This window comes from Lactuca sativa, chromosome 9, assembly GCF_002870075.4.
Source record: "Lactuca sativa cultivar Salinas chromosome 9, Lsat_Salinas_v11, whole genome shotgun sequence".
Taxonomy (NCBI): domain Eukaryota; kingdom Viridiplantae; phylum Streptophyta; class Magnoliopsida; order Asterales; family Asteraceae; genus Lactuca; species Lactuca sativa.
Window position 1 is genome coordinate 142,889,954 of NC_056631.2, and position 17,281 is coordinate 142,907,234.

A 17,281-nucleotide genomic window follows, 5' to 3' on the forward strand; every position below is an offset into this window, starting at 1 on the left:
AAAGTTGAAAAAAAAAAACATGAAGTTTGTCAAATTTTAAGATAATTACTTGTTCTTGTGAAAAACTAATTATTTGTAAAATTTGAATAATTTGCTTTATGAGTTGAATTAGATCAAATTTAATAAAAGATAAAATAATATGATTATTTTATTAGTTTTAAAAGTTTGATCTAAAGAGCTTTATTTTTTTGAAACCTCCATAAGTTATGGATATGAAAAGGTTTTTAAAAAAAAATTGATTCAAAGTTTTTTTGGAGTTACAAAATTTGGTGTTAATGTTTTAAAGGATTCCATAACTTAAGAATAAGTTATGGATCACCAAAAGTTTTTTGTGTTACCTTGTTTTATGAGTGACTTTAGATTAATGAATAAAATTATGTGATAGTTGGTTTTAATCCAAATTAATCTAAGAATTGATTCTAAAATGTGTTTTTGTAACTTGTCCTCAAGTTATATGAAAAGTCACATTTAAGAATCATAAAACTCATAAAAATTGGCAAAGGTTACAAAAATGAAGAGTCTAGTTCTAATTAAATGGTTTTATGACTCCATAACTTGTCCTCAAGTTATAGAGGACCAAGAGTCTCTTCATTTAATAAAATAAAATAAGAAAAAAAAAGGTGTAACCTTAATTAATTCCATAAGTTATAAAATAAAGAAAAGTTAATTCTTTTATTAGTTTAAAGTCTTCCATAACTTGTCCTCAAGTTATGGAACTTGAAGAGTTTTTGGATTAAAACTACTTTAAACACATAAGTTATGGAATTAATTAGTTTTGAATAGTTTCAAAACTTGCCCTCAAGTTTTGGAATTTGTAAAGTTTTCACTTATGAATACTTTAATTCCAAGTTAGCCCTTAGAATTTTAAAAGTTAAAATTCAACCCTTATACTTTATAATATTATAAGTTAATTATATATATATATATATATATATATATATATATATATATATATATATGTATGTATAAGAGTAAAGTCAGTCTTACCGCTAGTACGCCTCATTCACGAAGCCGCTCTATAAGGTGGGTATAAGGTTGTTGCCTATAAAATGGCAACTTAATGGGTGTCCACTCTCACCCACTGCTTGCTTGACTGGTGGAGGGTCGTTAGCCGAACGGGTTTGACAGGACTAGAATTCTCCCTTCATTAAAAGTATTAATGATAATACTAAGTAACTAAACTCTTAATAATACCCAATCTTAGTTACTTAGGAAAAATGTGAATAAGGTGCTAACCCATGAAATTACACTTTACACTTTGTCTAAGTCGTTAGTGGAGCGTGTGTGGTTAACCGGCACACTAACTTGGACTTAACAAGGTAGGTAAAGGGTGACTTAATATTTATCATAGTATCGATGGAGCATGTCTGGTTAACCGGCACATCGATTGAGGGGTAATTTATTAAGGGTACCAAGTGATTTGCATGGTTACTTCACACCTTGTTTTGTGATCCTCGGCATCCCAGTCACAAAACCTGAAGGGCACACTCGAGATTGAAACATGCCTTTGAAAAGTTCAATGTATCTCAAAGATCTAGGAGTTTCAAAACCAATTAAAACCTAATAATTCATTTCGTTTATCTTGGTGGAAATTGGTGAATCGTCATTCACCTACCTTCAAATATTTTATAGCTTGGATTACGGCATACCTCTTCTAAGTTATAAAATAGTTTGTTGGGTCCTAGCCTTAATATTTCATATTGGGTGTCATATTAAGGACTTTAAATCAACTATCATGAATATCTCCCAAAAGATGTCTGTAATAGACACCTATGATCTTCCCAAATCTAGTGAAACAAGGTTTCCTAAATGAAGATGATGTCCTTTGGAAATCATACTTCTTTCACCTCCTACAATTATTCTCCCCAACCCACAAGTTCTTGAAAAGTTTAAGGTCACTCAAGCCCTATTGGCAAGGCAAGGTCTAGGTGTGAACACATCTTGGAGATGTAGTCACATATTGACAAGCCGGGAGAGTTGGGTGTCAAAGTCTTGAGAAAGTTGGTGGTTCAATCACTTTCTAAGTCACATAGTGAGTTCCTTTGGGACACCTATGAAACAGACTATGACAAGACCCTTAATGATCTTATCTATTTGCTAAGATCAACTTCCTAAAACTTTATGGACATTGACAATGATGAAATTGGATATCCAGTAAAGCATTCTCTTCCCAATGGAAAGGGATCGGCCATAGTCAACTCGGTTGACCAAATGGTAAAGAGAAAAGCTAAGTCTGTGATAGTCTCGTGTACCATTATCAAAGGGTCCATATGTTTATATTGCCAAGGGAAGGGGCATTGGTTGCGAAGCTGCCAAATTTACCTAAGGATGTTAAAGTCAATAAGTTTGACTCTACTTCAGGTAAAGTCCACTATCTAACTCTGTTAAGTTTCTATTCTGAGATTCTAGATACATGATGTGATTGGGTCACATGGTGATGTTTTAAGAATCAAAGAAAAGTGAAGAAACTTAAAGAAGGAATATGTTGAATCTGATCGCGTAGATGGATTTCTATCGCATAGTTTGAAGATCGGATTCATGAGCTACTTCTTAGGAGTTATGAGATATTGCCTAGGAATAGATAACAACAAGTTTTCATTTGGATTCTAAGAATAAGTTTTTCCGCAAAGTTTTAAAATAAAAGGAAATTTTTTATTTTATTTATTTTAAAATATCCTTACAATGGCATTTGAGGAAAAATTGTTGCTTACATGATTCCATTAAGAGCAAGAGTGGAAATATGAAATTGATTCTTTCATTTGTGGTAATGTCTAGATTTACCAAATAAGGAAAGATTCTCATCACCCAAGTTTCAATTTGACCGAAACTTGGAATCATGCAAGTTGTATAGCATGATGAATGAGAACTTTCAAGTATTGGAAAAAATTAAGACTAATTACTCGTTCACATGGATGTGTGAGTCAAGTAATGGACTAAGGGATCAAGTACACATTCTTGTGCACTGGTCAAGTCCACCACAAAAAGATTGATAAAACTACTCGTCATAGTTTACTAAAGCTCAGTAAATATGATTATACTTACAAGCTTAAGTGTAATTCTGAGACATTGGAAAAGGTTCCAATGTATGGCAGAGCGAATAAGAAGAATCAAATTAGGCAGAAGGATAAAAGTTTCTCAAATCTGAAAAGATGGGAGAGTACTTTAGTATTAGTTTTTGTGATCATCTTAATGATTAAGAAACCATAGCACAATTAGTTCTCTAAGGAAGTCTTAGTGCATTCTTATGACTAAGAAGAGGGATCTTGAATTGTTGAAATGGTTAAATCAAGAAGATGAGTCATACTTCGTTCCAATACAAGTCTTAGAGTCATACTCCAAGATTGTAACTTGAGTGACATGTCTTAAAGAAGGTATAAAACACTTGTCAAATGTAAGAGTAAAAGTTTTCTACTCTTGTACATTTGAAATTGGTAAGTTGTGATGTTTTGGATAAAACAAAGACCAACTAAGGCCAATGTTGATAAGTGGCTGTCTTGATTAGAATCCGTACTATCTCTTGGTTGTTTGACAAGGGAGTCTTATATGTCAAGAGGACAGTGGGAGTCTTAAAGGTCTTGAAAGTCTCAAGAACTAATCAAGAATAGAACCTGAAGTTCTTCACTAGCACACGACTTGAAGTTTATAACCTATCGTGTTGACATATTCTGTGCCCATTCTAGTTGAAGTTGGCTTTGCATATGAGTTCTTAGAGTTCTCAATTGGTTGCACAACTACTTGGAAGCAATGGCAGGCCCTTGAACTGCCAGGTGGCAAGAAGTTAAGATTGAGTTCAATCCATATGGTTTTGGATTTGTCATTATCTTTGACAAATTCATATGGGTAGGAACTCATACACCATATAAATCTAAGTGTCATAAGGTTTCTCTCCGATTCATGAAAATGATGGTGAGGAAACGCTTTCACTAAGTAGATTTTACGAAGATATCAATTGTGTTATTTGCATTTTCAAAAGTCGTTAGTGGAGCGCGTGTGGTTAACCGGCACACTAACATGGACTTGTGAGAAATGGCAAATGCCTAAGCAATTGAGACCATGATTACGGTATCCCTTTTCATGGTTCTTGAAATTGCTTAGACACACAGGTGAGCTATATACGGAAAGGGTGTATGAATCTAAATTTCAGACTGTCCAGCTGATTTCTGAGTACATGTCAAAGCTAGTGGGAGCATAAGTGTTATGCTAATAATCATCATGTTAGTGGGAGCATGATAATTGTGATAAGTATTGCAAGTTAGCAATGTTAATTATAGAAAACAAAAGTTTCAATTGGGAAAAAGTTGTTTTGCTATAATTAAGGGAGAGGAAATTATGCTTCATCTCAAATCTATAAGCTTAGATCGTGAGGTTTTAATCATTTAGTCAAGGATATATATGAATTTCATGTTGGAATGGCTCAACATAAGGAAATTCTGTATATGGGTCCATTATTTGCGTTCTAAAATTCGATTATGATTACGGCATCCCTTTTCATAATCTGAATTATGAGAACTTGGCAAATTGAAATGGAAATATTATAGCAAAAGACTGGTTTAGTCTTTATGTAAGACATCATGAATCGTGTCCCATATGCTTCGGATATAGGATCGATTACATGTGCTATATTCATCCATTCTAAAATTTTCCAAATGCCTGGGGCATTAAGAAGGGAAAAGGTTTAGAACTGGATATGACTAAAAGGATTAAACAATTGTCGAGGACAATCTAAGGTTTACCAAAGATTGGTTACTCAAGGACAATTGGAAGTATAGTGATAATTCTGGAAGGACCATATTGACATAATTTGTAAGGAGGCAACTCTTGTTCAGAAGTGATAGTTAAAATGGAATCTGGAAATGTTTCAAAGTTAGAATTTTCAATCTGTGTAAGATTAAGGAAACTTAATGCAAGAAGGATATTTCCAAGGAGTTGATCCCCTTTGGAATACTCTGTAATGATTGTTGCCAAGTCTTTGTGACTTTGTGCATAATCGTTATAAGAGGATCAATGCATATAAGTTTAGAATCAAACAGATTTCTGTAAATGGCATGAATTTGGAATTCTTACATTTGCAGTAAGGATTTGGGAGTGTGAAAAGAGAATAATTGAAGTTATGTTCAATTGATCTAGTTCACAAAGTAAAGATCATAGACAAACATAGTATGCATACTTGGTGTGTGGCATGACTAGTGTTTAAGAAAACATAGTGTACATGCTAGGAGCATGGGACAACTATTGTTTTAAATTCAAGAATAAAGTTGATAGCTGAAACAGTATACAATGAATAATGTGTAATCATATGGTGATAAATAAAAGGTGTTTTATTTATGTTCAAAGGGTTGATACCATATTGGATTCAATTATTATTGTGTTTTATTTTGCATGTTTTGACTTCCCGAATAAACTGGGTTATTCTTCCTGAATCACTAAGCTATTCAAACATCCACAGTCGGTCATATGTTGGAAGTAGATATGAATTAAGACTGTCATGGGTTGGCTTGTAGAGGTCTAAGGTGTTGGACAAAGGGCTACAACACTCATGAGTGCTCATAAGTTCTGAGTATTGGATTCAACCCGCGCTCATTGGAATCACTTCATGGATTTTATCACGAGTGATCATGAGACGATAATATCTTATATTCTTCAAACCTAGAGATATGAGTTGTTACTATGAGTTGGTTGTACATTGATTGCACGAAAACGCATTTGGTAACTCGGTGCTATAAAACGTGCCTTTGTGTATGATTCAACAAGTAGTAGAACAAGCCATATGAGTCGAAGTTTATCCATTCCTTTTACCTTCGGGATACAAGCGATATCTGTGGGCCCCTCGATGATTTGATGATGACAAATGGAAGTGCTCGGCCGGGGCAGGACTAATTTGATTTGTTCAATTAGTCAGTCGTCATAAATCAAAAATCGGGAAACAACAAATGGACAGAGAGAATGATTATAATCCATGTCTCAGTCCATACGATATCTAGAATGGAGGAATATATGATCCCTTATCTAATGGACAAGTTCGTTGACAAGATCAGAGTTCGACAGCAGCTTTAAGAGCTACGATTGCCAGTTAGGTTTGAAGTCATACGCAATAATATTTTTAGACTTATCCAAGTGGGAGACTGTTGGATTAATGTCTAAGTCCATAACTATATTTGGTATGTAATTGACCCGACCCGGCATGGTCCATTTGGGTTGCACTTCACCGACACAATTTATATGGATAATCTTTTGAGAATAGTATGTTTATGATTAATATTAATATGTTATAAGTTCTAATATATTAATATGGAATCATATTATTTAATTAGTATTGATCAAGAATTAATTTATAATTAATTAAGTGATCAAAAGGAACTAATTAAATATGGACTCTTATATATATGGAATGGGCCAAGTTCATTTAGGTTGGGCTAAGCTTTCATGGATAGTCCATGGAGTGTTTAACCCATGGATCCTAGGAAATGAAAGGTCATGGGTATTAGGGTTTAACCCTAATCCTCCATACTATATAAAGATGTCTTTGGTTGGTGAAATTGGCACTAGTGTGGATACACTAAAGAAGGGCTAGCCAATTTCACTAGAGAGAACCAAGTAATCATATTCTCTAAAGTATTCCAAGGTGTCTTGGTGATTTGTGATTCCACTTGAGGCTTCCACACTATTGGGGCTAAGCTCTTAAAGCTTGAAGACATCAAGCTACATCAAGAGGTATGTATTCTATCTTGTTACATTCATAGTTTTTGTATGCTAGATTAGGATAATACCTTGGATGTTCTTATTTGCATGTATAATAGAGAAAACATAGATCCAAGGTATTTAGGGTTGCATGTACACTTAGGAAGTGTTAGAATGCTCAAAACGCAACAGGAACAACCTACTCACGATGAGAGGGTTAGTGAGAAGGATCAAGAACGGATAATTCAGAAACACATTTAGTGATGCTATTAGAATCAGTAGAGCAATGAGTATCAATTAAAGTTTGATTTACAAAATAAGAACTCACAAATCTACTCTTAAAATATTCTTTTAAACAATTAGCTTTATAGAAGGTTTGTTTAGTTTCAACAACTTTGGTTAAGGAAACAACACCATCTATATCACCTCCAAGAATTTTGTCACACTGATCTGGGATCTGAACATTGATAATTCTTATCACATTACAGTGAGAAGAGGCCAAAATTTTCAAAAAATTTGAATGTTTTTAGCATAATAACCATATTTTTCTTTTTCAGTGTGAAGAAAATTATTGGTCAGACATATACATGAGTTTTCCTTTGTAATACAGAAAAAGATTTTTCGAGAACAAAGAGTTTTTCTTTGAGTTTCTTAACCTCATGACTGAGTACAAATTTATATTTATTTGAGACAAATAAAACAAAATGTAGGTGTTCGATTGTGTCATATTTTTTAATATTTTTAATAGAGGAGAAATTAACAAGAATCTTTACCTGATACACTGAGGTATCGTCCTATTTTAGCTTGAAGTCCTTATCAACTTAAGAAGGTTCAGCATCAAGGGTCTCAACACTGTCATGTGAAATGTCAGCATGAGATTCAAAAATCTTAGCAATGAGACACTTACCTTCATTGTTTGAGGATTTTTCTTTTTCAAAGGCAGATGATAAATTTATCATTATCTCTTGAGCAGTTGAGCAGTTTTGAACCAAATGATACACATAAAAAGGAAGTGAGTTTCCAATAACAGTTCTTGCCTTTTACTTGAGATTTAGCATCCTTTTCTCTTCCTTGTTATATCTAGGAACAAATTTCACTTCTAGCTTGCTACCAGATGCACCGTCATTGGATGATTAGAAGCGATAGGACCTTTATTTATGACATCGAGCATATCAAAGTCCATGAACTTGAGAGCTTCAATGGCCTTTGATTTCTAGGTAGATAAGTTTTATTTGCCAAACGGAGGGACCTTATTGCAGAAAATTGATTTTGGAGTGAAGGAGGTTGACATAATTACTCAAGTGTATAGAAAACCCGCACTGATACTAATTGAACGTTTGTATCGATCGGATACACTTCAAGTATTAAGAAAAAACATAAACTAATCTTAGAAAAATAAAGAACGGAAAGTAAATAACATAATGATTTATCCGATTTGTTCTTTAACTAAGAAAGGGTTTTTGTCTTCACCTAGAAGACGGGTTATCACAAGGACGATTGACACAAAGCCGAACTCACAACATTAAGGTTTACCTAATGTTGTATATATACTAATATATACGAGTATATCCCTTGATTGAAGGGATTGCATCAAATCTACACTAAGAACCGATCTTATCACAAAAGATATCAGATCTGTAATCTATTCTATACTTATCTATATCATTAGCGAATATACAAAAGACTACATAGTATAATTATACTATGCGCTGACGCTGATAAGCTTTATATGCTGGAGTTGTCGATGTTGTAGAGTACATGCTGACGTTGATGGATGTGTAGACTATTTAACTCATCAGATCATAAGATGTGAGCTTACAAAGCTTAATGCTCAAAGCTGGCCTAGCAGTGCTCACGATGTGAGGATGAACCTGCCACGTCATGAGAAGGCATGCCATCCGTGACTGTTTTGTTTACTTTAGGTCATGACGTAACGATGGTTGGAATAGAGATTGGGCAAGTTAATTGGCTGAGTTGACCCGTTGAGTTGGTTCAAGGTCGGGTCCATACTCACGAAGTGACCATGAATTGGTCACAACGTGAGGGTCAACTTTTTAAGTTATGATCATTGACTTTAGGCCATTTTGGAAATTTTAGGCCTTAGGGTTCTCTAGTTGGTCTTGGGCTATTGGCGGGCCTAGTTTGGGCTTCGGCTATTAATAGGGCTTCTGATTCATGGGATTATCCTTAGATAGTAACTAGGTTTTGGTATTGATTGTGTTCAGTGTGAGGAGTCGTTGTCTAGCAGACTCGGGTGTGAGATTTTCTATCTTTTGATCGAGGTGAGTCTCCTCATAGTATTTGCGGGTCGAAGGCACCAATGATGGCCTACTGGATTATGTTATAGTCTGCTAGCTATCTTTGTGATTCTTGCATGTATTATATATGTTTATATGTATACCAGGTGGGGCCCGATGTTGAGCGGGGCCTAAAGAATGTGTCGGGTGGGGCCCGATGTCGGGCGGGGCTTGATGACAGACGGGGCCCTATGTATGTGTGTATGCATGATATATATGGTACGATGTATTTTAGGGAACTCACTAAGCTTCGTGCTTATTGTTTATGTATAACATGTTTTAGGTACTTTCGGTTCCAAGGGAAAGGGCTCGGGTTGATTGTATCGCACACACCCATGATTTTCTCATGTTGAATCTGATGTATTTCTAGATGATTGTCGTTATAAATTGATTTTCACATAATGGTTTTCTTTAAACAATGAATGCTTGGTGGTTTTATATAATTTAAAAATCAAATTTTTTGTTATGAATTTTTAGGACGTTACAACTTTGTATCAAAAGCTTGGATTGAGGGATTCGGGCATACCCTCGGGTGAGTCTAAACTCAAACTGAGGATTTGGTCATTTTTTCATAAAAAGAAATGTTTTTTTCTTTAAAAAGGTTTCTAATGAAAGAAAGGGGTGTGGTGCATGCAATCGACTGAGCTCAAGTACGCTTCCCTAAAATGCCCATACATGTTTTGTGTTATGCTTTGAATTGTGAAACCACAAATCACATGCTAGATTAGGGCTAAGGATCTGCACAGGATTGCATGATAGGATGCTAGGAGAGATTCCTTTATGTACCTACCGGATGAGCTTGTAGACTTGCATGTTAGTTTTGATCATCCATTGATAGGATGGCCTGATAGGTTATGCCTTGATTCATATTACTCGATGCTCGAATGTTGCTTTCTTTGTGGTTTTAGGAGTTCCTATTAACATTAGCTAACTAGTAAGCAAATATGCTAAGTTACATATTATTGAGACTAGATAATTTTAGAAGGTTACGTTTTAACTCTATTGTCCAGCTCTTGTTTGAGTCCAACTGTTGTAGTGTGAGACCTTTCATTCGAAGAATTATGTGGTGTCGGTGGCATGTAATTGTATTTATAATCTAGTTAGAGAGCATTAGGTGGAGTTCATTCTGTAACTGATGGCAGAGAGTGGTATGGTGGTAGCTCTAGGAAAACTTAGGAAGTGATTTGGTGTCGAGAGCCTATTTTGCTTTGGGATTGTTTGGATTGATAAGGGAGTGACTTGGAGGATTCAAGGCAGTTGTTGAGAAAAGTATGGATAGAAGTGGAAGGTAGTATGGGCTCATACTACTGGAAGCAGAGGATCCATACTCAAGTCAAGGGAGGTCACGATGATACAAGCAAGCTTGCATAATGTGGGATTCTTCGAGTATACATATGTTATGATGGTTTGAATGGTTTATTTTCGGTATGGTGGTCACTCGAGGAGGTTCTAGCAGTGGTTCAGGTGTTGGTGATGGTTTGGGTTCGAGCTCTAGCTTTAGAATATTGGATAAATGGATGCGGGAGTTCATTTCATCAGATATTACCCACAGTATCCTTCAGTAGACTGTTGTGATCTTCGGTAAGGTCAAGGAGGGTATCATGGAGATTTTTGATAAGCGCTTGGATTCTTTTCATACTAAGATGACAACAATGATGGGAGTTCTCACTGTGACATTTCTTAAGCCTCGAGCATGTGGGGCTCTAGAGTTCTTGAGGAAGAAGGACCCGGTTGTGAGCAGGCGTTGATTAGCAGATGTCATGGACGCCTTCCGTACTAGCTGTTGCCCCGAGGGGGAAAAGGTCAGACTTGCATCTTGTCTTTTAAAAGACAGAGCTCAAGACTAGTGGGAGGAGGTTGGTCATACCCTGGGAGGTGAGGAGGTTGAGTCAACGACTTGGGAGGATTTTGTGACTATGTTTCAGGCTAAGTTTGCACCTGTGATTGAGGTCCAGCAGTTGGCGAGGGAGTTTTAGTACCTTTTCCAGACTATTCAGATGGTGGCAGAGATCACTACTATGTTTTGAGAGAGGGCACTACTGGTTCTATAGTATGTTGCGGACAAGGAGATGAAGAAGGTGTGATATCGTGAGATGTTGAGGAGCGATATCAGACAGTTTGTAAGTAGATCTAGTTGCAGGACCCTGGAGAATATGGTGGAGTGAGCCAGAGAGAGGGATATTGACATGGAGATAGAGAAGAATAGGAAGTCGGATCAGGCTCAGAGTTAAGAGCGTTCATGCAAGGGGCCCAAGATATTTGATTCGATATCGAGGGGCCAACGGGGTCGGGGCCGTTATGGAAAGTGCAACAAGTCGGACGAGAGATCTTGTAGGGTGGGTGGTTCTTGCTACTTCAAGTGTCGCAGGACCGGTTACATCAGCAGGGATTACACTGCCACCACCAACACTCCAATATATGATCTGATTTACTTCCATTGCAATCATAGGGGCTATAAGAAGGCCAACTGATCAAGCCTAGCAGCAGCAGGACCAGTTGCAACACCCATTCCAGCGACCCTAAGCATTACAGATGGCCATCAGGGTAAGGCTGTGGTGTCTGTTTTAAAAATCAGAGCATTTCAGTTGATAGCCAAGGAGGCTCATCCAACACCGGATGTGGAGAAAGGTATCTTCTCCTTATCCCTTAATTTATTTTGATCTTCTTTCTTGTATCTATGTTTTGCTTCTAGGGTCGTTCCTTGTGAATGGTATCACTGATATGTTTTTATTTGATTCAGAGGTTACTCGATCATTTGTGTCTCTTGCACTCAGCAAGAGGTTTGTTGATGCTCCAGGGGAGTTGGATTATACATTAGAGGTCAAGATTGCTGATGATCGACTTCTGTGAGTATCGAGGGTTCATCAGGGATGTATATTGGAGTTTTTCAATCAGTGGTACCTGAATGATTTCGTTCCTATTCCTCTGCATGAGAGCAAGGTCATTGTAGGGATGAATTTCTTGAACCCCAATGGGGAAATGATTGATTGCGAGCATCAATTGGTATGTATTCGGACCCCAAGTAGGGGAGAGCTAGTGATTCATGGAGAGGTTGTTCAGCGTGGTCCGACCCTCTGTTCAACAGTTAGGGCTAAGTGTTATCTTCAGCGGGGTTGTTCTGGATTCATTGCTTACGTGATGCATACCTGCGAGAAGGTTAGGGCGGATGTGGACAATGTACCGGTTAACCGAGAATACCCGAATTTGTTCCCAGTGGATTTTCCTGGAGTGCCTAAGGAGAAACAGGTGGTGTTTCGGATTGACTTGACTCCATCCGCGGCTCAGATAGCTAAAGCACCTTATTTGTTAGCACCGCCAGAGATAAAGGAGTTGTCTACACAAATGCATGAACTATTAAACAAGGGATTTATTCAACAAAGTAGTTCTCCATGAGGAGCATTAATCTTGTTCGTGAAGGAGAAGGACGGATCGCATCGGATGTGTATAGACTACTAGTAGCTAAACAAGGTAATGGTAAAGAACTGTTATCCACTCCCGAGGATTGACGATTTATTTGACCAACTTCAAGGTGCATCTTGGATATCCAAAATTGATTTGTGTTTGGGTTATCATCAAATAAGGATAAGAAAAAGATGGCCTTCCAGACTCGTTATGCTCATTACGAGTTCGTAGTGATGCCCTTCGGGCTAACTAATGCTCCAGCCACATTCATGGATCTCAAGAATCGCATATGCAGGCCTATGTTTGATCGGTTGGTGATCGTGTTTATTGATGACATCCTGGTTTATTCCAAGACCTAGGAGCAGCATGAGGATCATCTGAGGAAGGTATTGTAGAATCTGAGGAGGGAGAGGTTGTACGTGAAGTTCTCTAAGTGTTAGTTCTGGTTGCATAAAGTGTGGTTTCTAGGGCACCTTGTCAACTACAACGGTATCCTGGTCGACTCAGCTTAGATCGAGGAGGTGATGAGGTGGGAAGTTCCGAGTTCTCCATCTGAGATTCCGAATTTCCTTGGGTTGGCAGGTTACTATCGGAGATTCATTCAACATTTCTCCAAGATATCGGTTCCTTTCACTAAGTTGATGAAAAAGATTTCCAATTTTCGTTAGGGGCCTGACTAGCGTTCAACTTTCGATACTCTGATGTAGAGATTGTGTGAGGCGCTGGTTTTTACCCTACTGGAGGGTGTTGAGGACTATGTCGTATATTGTGATGCGTCGATCACGGGTTTGGTTGTGGTACTGATACAGCAGGGTCATGTGTTTGCTTATGCTTCGAGGCAGTTGAAACCTCATGATGTGAATTATCCTACGTATGATTTGGAGTTGAGGGTCGTAGTATTTGCCCTCAAGATTTGGCAACATTACATCTATGGGGTTCCTTGTACTATTTACACGGACCACAAGAGTCTAAGGTATCTGATGGATCGGCCGAATCTGAACATGAGGCAGCCTAAATCGTTGGACATGGTGAAGGATTATGATTGTGAGATCCTATATCACCTAGGGAAGTCCAACGTGGTGGTTGATGCACTTAGCCGTAAGGCGGTTGCTACGGATTTGTGATTCATGATGATAGTGATTACCCGACTATTAAACCAGATTCGAGAGGCTCGGTTTGAGGCTATGAAGGAAGAGCACCAGAAGACTGAGTGTATAGTAGGTTAGGTGGCTTCCTATGGTTAGTGTAGTAAGGTATTATTGACTCTTCATCGGATGGTGTGGGTTCCCTATTGGGGTGGTGTACATCAGGTTCTGATGGAGGAGGCGCACAAGTCGAGATTCTCTATTCATCTCGGAGCGACAAAGAGGTATAGAGATCTCCGGCCTGATTATTAGTGGCCATATATGAATCAAGATGTGGCCTGGTATGTGGAGAGGTGCTTAGCTTGCAGAAAGGTAAAGACCGAGCATCAACAACCCCATGGCAAGGCGGATCCGTTGGAAGTCCCTTTCTGGAAATATGAGGAGATTACGATGGATTTTTTTTCCAAATTGCCTAGGGGATCGAATTATTTCAGTTTTTAATTTAAGTTTAGGTTAATCGATCCTTTTTATGGGGTAAAAACTACAAGAAGTTATTTTTCTGCATTGATTTAGTTTTCTGTTTTCTCAGTATTCACTACATGACAGCCTATCAGTCACAACGTGAAAACTGAGTTTTTTAGTTTTTATTTCGTTTTTACGGTTTTCTTTGGTTTTATTTTAGTAATATAAGACCAAATGATAAAATTTTCCTCGTGCCACCACCTAACGATCCCGAATATGCGTTCCACAAGAAGAAAGATAAGTTTGAAAGCTTTGAGAAGACCCACAACAATAAAGGAATCCAGTACGAACCTGAGACAGATAGTGATTCAGAATAAGAAGTTAAAAGTGAACCCGAAAACACAATGGAATACATCAAAACAATGACCGTGGAAGATTACAAAATGCAGACGTGTAATGATAATTGGTAGGGTCTCGTTCCACCAGAAATTCTCATCGCGACGACCTTTAAGCTCAAGGGACATATCCTTTCATTGCTCAAGAATATTCCATTTTCCGAGAAGGACCGCGGAGAATCCTTTATACATATTGATGAGGTGTTGGACATTTCAAACTACTTTAATCTTCCAAATGGTTCACGAGATGCGGTTCTACTACGGATGCTTCCAGTGACATTTAAAGGAGTTGTTAAGGTTTGGTTAAGCTCACTTGCACCTAGAATGATCACAACCTGGACCAACCTTCACTATGCATATATTTAAGAATTCATCCCTCCCTCAAAGATAACCAAATTCAAGAAGAAAATAGCAGACTTCCATTAAAATGATGGTGAATCTTTATATGAAGGTTGCGAAAGATATAATGGATTGCTAAGGAATTGCCCTCAACATGACCTTAATGTAAAATTTGGATCATGGAGGTACTTCATTTCTTGAATTCATAACCTTTTGGAAGAAGGCCATGACATGAGATATGGTGATCACATCGAGAGTAACCATTGACTTGTTGACCTATGTTTACGAATCTCGCAACATGAGGTATGAAGCCTCACGATGTGAGAGCGGTATGATGATGCATAACCCTAATTTTTGAGTATTTAATGGAATGAGAGGTCTAGGGTTGCCCATCCTCAGCCCCCCTCACTGTCTAGCCTCCAAAAAACCCTAATCCCGACCTACTTGAGCTCTTTAGCTATTTTTTGTGACCTTTAAGAACTTATTGGTAGTTTTTGGCTCGTTAAATTGGAAGAAGACTCTTATGGAGCATTCTCTTGGTAGTTCAGCTTCTTCCTCACCTCATTCCAATGCTTTTCTACCCTTGTAAGTCATAAAGCTCTAGCCTTCTTACCTCTCGGGTGCTAGATCTAGGTTCTAATATCCTTTTTGCATGGATGACTTGGATAGCATGCATGGGATTCATAAAGTTGGAAACTTTATGGATCATTGAGACAACTTTGGTATTATAAGCTTTAGATCTGAGTTTTGAAGTTGGTTTTAGACTCCAAGCATGAGTCTTGACCTGATTTCCCCTCTTTTGACATAGTGAGTGTTTAAGTCATGCATTAGACATGCATGAATAAAAAGCTACAATTTTTATTATCCTTTGGGTGAGAGAATACCCTTTGGAAAGTCCCAAGTAGTGGCTTAAAGGAATAAGAGCTTAATGCTAAAAGTTGGCCAAGGTAGTGCTCGCGGCGTGAGGATAAGCCTGCCATGTCTTGAGAATGCTTTCCATCCGCAAATATTTTGTTTGGTTTAGGTCACGATGTGACCCGGAGTGGCCGAGGCGTGACGGTGGTTGTAATCGAGGTTGGGTGAGTTGATTGGCTCAACCCGTTGCGTTGGGTTCGGGTTGAGTTCATACTCACGACGTGACCATGATTTCGTCACGACGTGACGATCAGCTTTTGAAGTTTGGACCATTGACATTAGGCCATTTTGGAACTTTTGGGCCTTAGGGTTCTTTTATTAGGATTGGGCCATTAGTGGGCCTAGTTTTGGCTTAGGCCATTATTGGGCCTTATGATTCATGGGCTTAACATTAGATGGTAACTAGGGTTCGTAGTGATTGTGTTCAGTGTGAGGAGCTGTTGTACAGCAGAATCGAGTGTGAGATTAGCTATCTTTTGATCGAGGTGAGTCTCCTCACAGTACAGCAGAATCGAGTGTCGGACGATTGCATTACATTATAGTGCGCTAGCTTTCTTTGTGACTCTTGTACATATTATATGTATTTTTATGTATACCAAGCGAGGCCCGATGCCAGGCAAGGCCCGTTGAACGTACCGGGCAGGGCCTGATATCGAGCAGGGCCCGATGACGGGCGGGGCTGAATGTATGTTTGTATGCATAATATGTATGGTATGAGGTATTTTGGGGAACTTACTAAGAATTTTTCTCACAGTTTATGTTTAACATGTTTCAGGTACTTCCTGTTCCAAGGGGAAGGTCTTGGGTTGATCGCATCGCACGCACCCATGATTTCTGCATGTTGACTCTGATGTATTTCTAGATGATTGTTGTTACAATTTGATTTTCACATAATAGTTCTCTGTAAACAATAAATGGTTGGTGGTTTTATCTTATTTAAAAATGTAATTTTTTTATGAATTTTTGGGACGTTACACTTAATGTGCTACAAGAAGTGTCTATCTTCAATGATGGGATAAACGTAACCACAACGCAACTCCTTGATTCTCAAGGACCGATGAAGAAGAAGGATCCAACTACAATCAATGCGTTACTTGAATAATTTGCTAAGCATTCGAGAGAATAGCACAACTCTTGTACAAGAGGTAAAGAAAATGGAGACGGAGGAAATGAGAACTTAGCTACGGTAATGGAAAAACTTGATAATATGGATAGGAGGATCACCAAAGTGGGTCAATCTATACATGGCATACAAGTGGGATGTGACAATTGTAATGAGTCACATTTGACAAAAGACTGTGAATTGGATGAAAATGGGAATTGAAAAGCACAAGTTTGTTACTTGAGTGGTGATAAATATGATGAAGATTAGAGGAATCCTAAGGAGGAATGGTCACCATATGAAGATACAAGAACGCAAAAGAAGAAAAGTATAGTAAAATAGATCGAGGCTACTACCAAAAGGAACAACCAAAACCTTAGAAGAAACCTGATTTCGAGCCCTATTGAATTGGTTCATGGGAGCTAGTGAGAAGAGGCATGATGCTACTGATGCCATGTTGAGAAACCAACAAGCCTCCATTGCATATATCAAAACTCAAGTCGGGAAATAGACTAAAATTGTCCACGAGCGATAAATTCCTAGCAAAACCGACTCGTAATCATAACCACACGTCATGGAAATCTCTACTGGAGAATACATTGTCTA

General features: G+C 37.9%; 1 non-coding gene across 1 annotated transcript; it reads right to left on the bottom strand.

Moving 5' to 3' along the window:
- Positions 1–14,712: 14,712 nt before the first annotated feature.
- Positions 14,713–14,819, bottom strand: LOC111897567 (small nucleolar RNA R71). Its single transcript, XR_002852306.1, has one exon. It is a non-coding gene; the product is annotated as a small nucleolar RNA R71 (small nucleolar RNA).
- Positions 14,820–17,281: the final 2,462 nt, after the last annotated feature.